The sequence below is a fragment of the Pleuronectes platessa genome, chromosome 6 (assembly GCF_947347685.1).
Source record: "Pleuronectes platessa chromosome 6, fPlePla1.1, whole genome shotgun sequence".
Lineage (NCBI taxonomy): Eukaryota > Metazoa > Chordata > Actinopteri > Pleuronectiformes > Pleuronectidae > Pleuronectes > Pleuronectes platessa.
Window position 1 is genome coordinate 24,009,532 of NC_070631.1, and position 7,888 is coordinate 24,017,419.

Genomic DNA, 7,888 nt, shown 5'->3' on the forward strand with positions numbered 1-7,888 from the left:
TGAGTGTGTGTGCGTGTCAGATGGGCGTGGTCATTGTGATGGGTGGGCCCTCAGATGAGATGATAGTATTATTATTGTATTGTTGTCATAATTAATATATAGATTTGACCAAATGTAAAAAAGTTAAGAAACATTGTTTGTCTATGCTCTGCTGTGTTCGTATGAATAGAAGCACACTAAATGAATCACACTGATTTGTTTCACTCCAACACTGTGTTAATTGATCAATGAATCCTGTATGTATATTCAGAAAGACAGAGGTAGATGTTACTGTACTAGTTATTTTTATTCAAAAAGTTTAACATATTTACATCACATCATTAGATCATTTCAAATATGTACAAAGGGGGACAGGGGAGGGGTTTGTTTTGAGGAGTAGAAAAAGGGTGAGGGCGGGGCTTCTGCACCTCTTCTCTCTCCTCCAGCTCATCTCGGCCTCCTCCTTTCTGTAGCTCAGTCCCATAGTTGGAGTTTTCTCCTGCTGCAGTTTCGTCTCCTTTCGGCCCTGAATCGAGCACCTTCTCGTTCTCGTTCTCGTTCTCCTTGTCCTTCTCCTTGTTGACCTCCACCTCACTGCTCCTTCTTGTCTCAGGTTCCTGGTGCAGGCTCCTGGTGCAGACTTGCTTCCAGAATTTTAGCCTTGGCCTGACAGTCAGTGAGCTCAGCCAAGCAGTCAAGATAGGCCCTGAGGCGAGCGCGCCGTTTCTTGACCTCCTTCGTTATGACATCATTTTTGTCTTTCAGATGGTTTTCCAGCTGCTCCACCTTCTCCTTCAGTGCCTGGATCTCATTCTCCTTCTCCGTCTCCGTCTCCATCTCCTTCTCGGTCTCAGTCTCAGTCTCAGTCTCAATCTTAATCTCCTTCTCTTTCTCCTCCTCTTTCTCCTTCTCCACCGCCATCTTTATGACATCATCTCTGTCTTTAAGCTGGTTTTCCAGCTGCACCACCTCCTCCTTAAGAGCCAACATCTTCCTGTTGGCTCGGAGGATTTCGACATTGTAGATCGCCACAAGTTTCTCCTTCTCCTTGTCCTTCTCCTTCTCTTTCTCCTTCTCCTTCTCCTTCTCTTTCTCTTTCTCCTTCTCCTTCTCCTTCTCTTTCTCTTTCTCCTTCTCCTTCTCCTTCTCTTTCTCCTTCTCCTTCTCCTTCTCCACCTCCATCTCACTGCTACATCCTGTATCAGGCTGAGGTGGCTCCTGGTGCAGACTTGCTTCCATAAGCTTAATCTTGGCCTGACAGTCAGTGAGATCAGCCAAGCAGTCAAGATAGGCCCTGAGGCGAGCGCGCCGTTTCTTGACCTCCTTTGTTATGACATCATCTTTTTCTTTCAGCTGGTTTTCCAGCTGCTCCACCTTCTCCTTCAGAGCCTGGATCTCCTTCTCCTTCTCAATCTCCGTCTCCGTCTCCGTCTCCTTCTCGGTCTCCTTCTCCTTCTCCTTCTCCTTCTCCTTCTCCACCGCCATCTTTATGACATCATCTCTGTCTTGAAGCTGGTTTTCCAGCTGCCACACCTCATCCTTAAGAGCATTAATCTTCCTGTAGGCTTGGAGGAGTTCGTCATTGAGGATCTTCAGAATATCTGGTTTCTCCATGGTTTACCACAGAGAGTAGATCTATCTTTTGATGAAGCTGTTGGAACAGTTGATGCACTATTTTCAGAAGAAGTGTCCGTTCTTGTCTGGATCTTGAAGTCAAATGGCTTTTGTCTGCAGGTGACAGGATGAAATAGTGTGTAAGATTTAGGTGAATTTGATCTATCAAACATTCAATATAAAACAATTTATACAGATAGACACACGCAGAGAGAAGGAGAGAGAGGGAGAGAGACAGACTGGCTGGTTTAAGCGAGACATTGAGAGAGAGAGAGAGAGAGAGAGAGAGAGAGAGAGAGACTCCCCTCCTGCTACGTGTGTATCTGGTTGCCATGGAAACTCAACTGAATGCACCTGTTCTCTCCTCACTGGGAAGAGAGAAATCTAAACTCTGAGTGCACCACTCAAACAACTATAATTCAGAAACTATAAGTCCTATCTGTGAAATAAAGACATCGGGAGAATTCCAAGACTTTGCCGGACACACAGATATATTTGAAATTTGTGAGAGTAAAAAAATGGGACCGTGTGATCAAGTTATGCAAGTTGATGCTCCTTCCAGAAAAGTTTTCTCTGAAATAACATTAGACCCAATACAGAGGGATTGTTATTTTCCTTAAAGGAGCTACACAGCTCATGTAATGTGCTCCTAGCATTAACTTAAGCTTCCGTCAACTTGTCCTTCAACACATTCAAACTACACATTAACCAAAAAATCGTTTTGAAATAAAACTTCCCTCATCAATCACCATGGCACCAAGCCATTGTTAAACACCAAGGTTAATCATCCCAATGTTACAAAAATCACATTCTTTGGTAGAATAAGATGTGAAATGTGAAAATATCCTGGTGCTACAGGTGTTTTGTCCACAATGCCTCGCTCTGCCTGGCCTCGGCGACCTAACGCTACTTAGCATTACGTTAACACATATCACTCATTAAGATAAGCAGCAGAAAACACAAAAGAAGCCAGAAACAATATTTTCACATTTGTCATAAAAGCAACAGAAAACAGCACATTATCAACATGTAACAGCAGAAGCTTCATATTATACAGTGGTTTAATTTCCAGCTTGAATAATGAGCCTGAATTGTATTGGTTAGCATGCTGGGTAAATACAGAGAGAGAGTGAGACATGACTTACCTCAGTCAAGGTCAGAGTGCAATAGCAACTGTCTTAAACTTTAACAGTATTTAAAGCAATCAACAGCCAATCAGAGGTCTCCTATCAAAATACCAACTCTGATGCTGTTCATCAAAGCATCAAAGGAGGTATTGAGAGAGTGTCCCTGTCAATCAAAAATAATCTTCTATTTCAAATCTTAGCATCTGGTTGCTATGGTGATAGAACCACCTACTGATGAGGAAGTTTTGCGATCATTTATTTCGGTAAATAAAAACAGGACGTTTCATTTTGTTGGACTTTTAATTGCGTCATTCTTGCAGCATCTAATCTTAAATTTTTTAATGGCTCCTGTCTTATCACCTTCTTGTCTTAGTATTAATATATATATATATATATATATTATATATATTATATATTACAATACATACTTACATATATGTTTATATACATATACATATGCATGTATACATACATACATACACATTGTGTGATGGTAGAAAATGTATTTTGTTTCATTTCATTCTCTATTGTTCATTTCGTCGTGTAACTCTTAGCCACAAACGAACATGTGAACATTATACAACCCAGGATATTCCCAAACAAAATTAAGACTTAAATAGTTTAAATTTATTTTATAAAGAGGTTCATGTCACACTGTATGGAGAACATTTAAGAAAAGACGATTTTCTACAACCACAAATTCCATTGCACAAGTGTTTTGCAGCAGAAAATACCTTCATAGGTGTCTATGGATGAGAGTAATACAGCTTAGAGCTCAAACAAAACCTAAAGAATAACGGAGACGGATGACCAATTACAATACATATGACTAACTGGATATGAAATGACTTCTACAAGAGGATATGAGATTTTGATAATTTTGCGCAGCCCTAGTTTTCAATGAAATGCTTGTTCTCTCACATGAAAATACTTTGCTCTTTAAAATTCCAAACAATGTTTGTCAGTAGGACTTCCTGATATTTTCCTCAACGATGAATGGACACACATTCTGTTCATCCACCGACTGCCCTACCTTACACACGGCATGAGAGTATGATTTTGAAGGTCAGAGTTCAAAAACATCTCAGAGTTAATTTTTACTGTTTTAGATTCTTACTACTGTAGATCCTTAACATCTTTCTGTCTAAAGTATATTTTAGGTCTATTTAAGAAGATGTGTACTGTTTGTAGTGAGCTATTAATGCAAAATGCAATAAATTGGCAGCTAACATGGTCTATCGATGAGGCCTAACTGGTTTGACCGCTATAGAGGCTTTTGGAATATATGAACGACATATCAACGACAATAAAGAACCAATGTCTGCTGCTGATGTTCTTTAGAAATTTGTATTATTGTACAAAGATGACAAGAACTGTAACTGTAACCTTTTGTACTTCATTTCTTTGTCAACATAACACACCATTCATTATGTAAGAGAACTTTTTTATGAGATCAAATTATGACCTGATGTTTTGATAGATTCTTCTTCAGCGTGTCTTACAGGGCAGGGCTTTAATATTAATGTTGCTCTCTGTCCTACACCTCACGTCACCTCTCTGTTCCTCTGGTAACTCAGACCAAATGCTTTCCTGAAAATCCATGTCATATTTACACTGTATTTTGGCAAACTGTGTGCACACAGCAGCACTGGATGATCTTGAGTCTTTACTTTGTTGCTCATACTGTGAGTTATATCAGTCATTATAAGAGTGAAGTCCTTGCAAAGAGATGTAATCCCTGACACAGCCAATATTTTCAACATTATTAGAAATAGCTCCGTTTGTTTAAACCCCCGCTTATCAAACAAAGTGGAAAAAACTATTCTTCTCAGGTTCCTTTTCATCCTCTAATGCAATAAAGAGAAGAACTGAAAATAAAATCGACATTAAATTACTACCAAAGATGCCGGCTTCTAAAGGCATGCACATGTATTTATTTTACAGTAATGGTAAATGGTTTTGTAGGCTGGAGGACGACCACTCTACCCCTCAGCCACAGGCGTAATGTGCTTCTTTTAAATGATAAACAGTGTAGTATATGAGGAATAATGCAGTGTGGCATGCATCTTAATTATCTTGACAGACACATAATGGTTTCGGGTCTTTCTAAAAAAAAATGTAGCATTTAAATCCAGAGCCTAAATTAGCGAAGTAAATTGTGAAATTTTAAATATCTATTTTACTCAATCAACTGAATGGAATTATATTATCAGGTGCATGTAGAATATATATGTAGAGTATTTTTTTCTTTATCTCTCTTTCTACAGTTCTTGTCTGTTTGTAGTTCTTTTGTGTGTCTCTTTGTAGCCATTTTGTGCCACTTCAGACTTGTGTTGTGTCTCTTAGTCTTTTTTTTGTCTGTTTGCAGTGGATTTGTGTAAAATTGTATTTGTTTGGTTAATCTTTATAGTTATTTTTATTTTATTGGTAGTTGTATGTTCTGCCTTAAAAGATATAAAACAAGCACGACGATTTCCATGACTTTTATAACTTCAGACGACAAGAAATAGCAAATAATGATTCAAAGGGAGCAAACAACATGGAACCTCGAACAAACACAGGAGAAATGATACATGTAAAATGATTTAGAACAGTCAATTATATTAATGATTAGATAAATAAGATATAACAAATACGATTCTTAGTTTCAAAATGTACTCAAAGGAGAGACGTTTAAATGTGCAAAAGTATTGACATTGACAATTATGACAACTGAAACAATAACATTGTATTGGAAGCTATCAAATCTGCACCATCAGCAAATGTAGTCATCCTTAGAAATCCTAAACATTTCATTTAATTCAATTCAAAAATATATCAGGCAGCACTATTTTGACATGTGACCATCAAATACTACAAATTGCAGCACTGACTGAGCTTTCTCATAGGTTTGACCCAATAGTTAATACTTTCTCTGGGCTTCAGAAGAGAGTTTCCCTTTAAGTGCCACAATAAGAATCCTTTTCCAACAGGTTGGACATCTCCATCCACGACAGGTCCCACTGCACCTCCGTCACATCCAACTTGGTGGCAGAAAGCACCCCTGCTGGAACTTCCTGTTAGGAAACTGGCCAGAAGCTCCAAGTGCAGAACTTCTGGTTCCTTCAAGAAAATACAACAGGCAGTGAATCATTTACTCATGCAGTAGAAAGTAGGAACTCAAGACGGATGAAGATTTTATAAATACTAACCTGTAGTGACAAACGAGCCAAACAGTCAAAGGAATGACGATCAGAAGTAGAACCCCACATGAAGCAATGATCCATTTCCAGGAACCTGATCAAGACGACATAATACTTGTTGAAATAAATAAAACTGTTATAATAACAACAACAATTGGATTTCCAATCAACTTGGCGGACAGATGTAGTAAGTGTCAGGAAAGGGCCAACTGTATTTGGGTATTAAGCTGATCCAGTCATTTTGTATCTCTTTCTTTAACATTGTGCTTTTAAAACGTTTTCTCAGGGAATAATTCTTGGACCTTAATGAAAATCTGCCGTATGTAGAGGACTGATATCTATGAGTGTGTGGAATTTGGTGCGGCTTGATTGTATTTAAGGGGACTGCTGGGCCTTGGTGAATATGCGCTCTACTGAGTCCCATTCTAGTGTCTTTCATCTCATTAGATCCTGAGGGATCTTCCTGATGAAATTAGACCTTGATGAAAAGACAGAGCAGGAGGAGAACCAGACAACCAAAAGACTTCACTCAATAATGGAAAATGTGTTGATTAATATTGAGTATTTCCTCCAAAACAAGTAGATGTATATAAATAAGAAAAATACCAGTGGAGGCTGGAGTCTCCTCTGATGTGAAGTTTCCTAAAAGAAACAACAGTTGATATGTGACACTGATCGACTTCTATAGAACACACAGCAGAGTGATGATGTTCAGCTGACCTCTGTCCGGTCTCACTGATAACCAGCTCTCTGGACTCTGCAGCTGTCTGTCGTGGGACGCACACCTGTAGAAGCTTTCATCTTCCCGTGTCACATTCTTAAGAGTCATCTTTATGACTCGGTCTGAACCGGACGAACTGTTAGAGTCAAACTATGCTCCGTTTTTAGAGAAGCTGGTTTGTTTGTGTTTGCCGCTCTGATACTGACAACACAAGGTGACATCGTCATCCGTAAACACAGGGGAGGCTTGGGCAGGGGTTAATTTGTGCCGGATCCTGCAGGAACAGGATCCGGCACCTCTTGTTTTTGGCCTGCCCGTGTTCCAGGACTTATTTGGGCTGATCCGGTAACTCTCGTATAGAAAGAAATATTAATACAGAGCTGCCAACTCTCACGCTTTCGGCGTGTGACACATATCCAATTTATCACGCCAAAAAAAAGGGTGATTCCTTACAAGTGGCCAATACGTCGATCGCGAAGGCAGTGTGGGCCGGCGCCGCCATGCCCCTCCCTGACAAGAGGTCCGCCCCTATGGGTCCGCCGCGGACGAGGTTCGCTACATCGTCCAGGGCGGGGGGTGGCGGCGGCGGCTAAAGACACACCGCCGCTGATGTGACGTTTTGTAATAAGTCTCTCATTTGATTTGTGTTTGCAACTTGTGTTTCTGCTTGCGCGGCTATATTTTGGTCACCCCCGACAAAATCTCACTCCAAGGTTTTTTGGAAAAGTTGGCAGCTCTGTTAGTATTAATGTTAAAAAAATGTATAAAATAAAACAATAATATTCATATAATAATTTACAGAACAAATCCCATGAATTTCATGTTGTTTATTAAGATAAAACGACGTCATTCGAAAGACTCGGAGATCTGTTGTTGATGCACCCCGCTTCGCAGACAAAAACTTTTGAAATTTGCCGCATCTGGGGAGCAAGCAGCAGAGAGGAACAAAGAGTTACCTGTTCAATGCAAACATGTCAAAAAGACAGTTGAATTTACTGTCCTTTTTCAAAAAGAAGGAAGAGTTGCATGACGCTTCGAAACGAGTCAGAAAAGCCTCGACAAGCGGCGACAAGGGCAGCTGCAGCGGTCATGTTGACGAGCAAAACCGGCTGCAGCAGGAGACTAGCTCCGCAACCGCTAGCCAGCTTCACCGACAGCTAGCCAAGCCAGGGCAGGAGGCCGGTACCCCGGCAGCAGCAGGTCAGGTTGCCCGCCAGCCGGAGCGGGAGCTAGCTACAGCGCCAGCAGTCACAGACACACGCTGT

At 40.4% G+C, this 7,888-nt stretch overlaps 1 long non-coding RNA gene across 1 annotated transcript; it reads right to left on the reverse strand.

The window, feature by feature from the left end:
* Nucleotides 1–5,909: 5,909 nt before the first annotated feature.
* On the reverse strand, nucleotides 5,910–6,730 carry LOC128441817 (uncharacterized). Its single transcript, XR_008338769.1, has 3 exons — nucleotides 6,623–6,730; nucleotides 6,509–6,544; nucleotides 5,910–5,996 (listed from the first exon to the last, which is right to left on the reverse strand). It is a non-coding gene; the product is annotated as an uncharacterized LOC128441817 (long non-coding RNA).
* Between the last annotated feature and the right edge of the window lie 1,158 nt (nucleotides 6,731–7,888).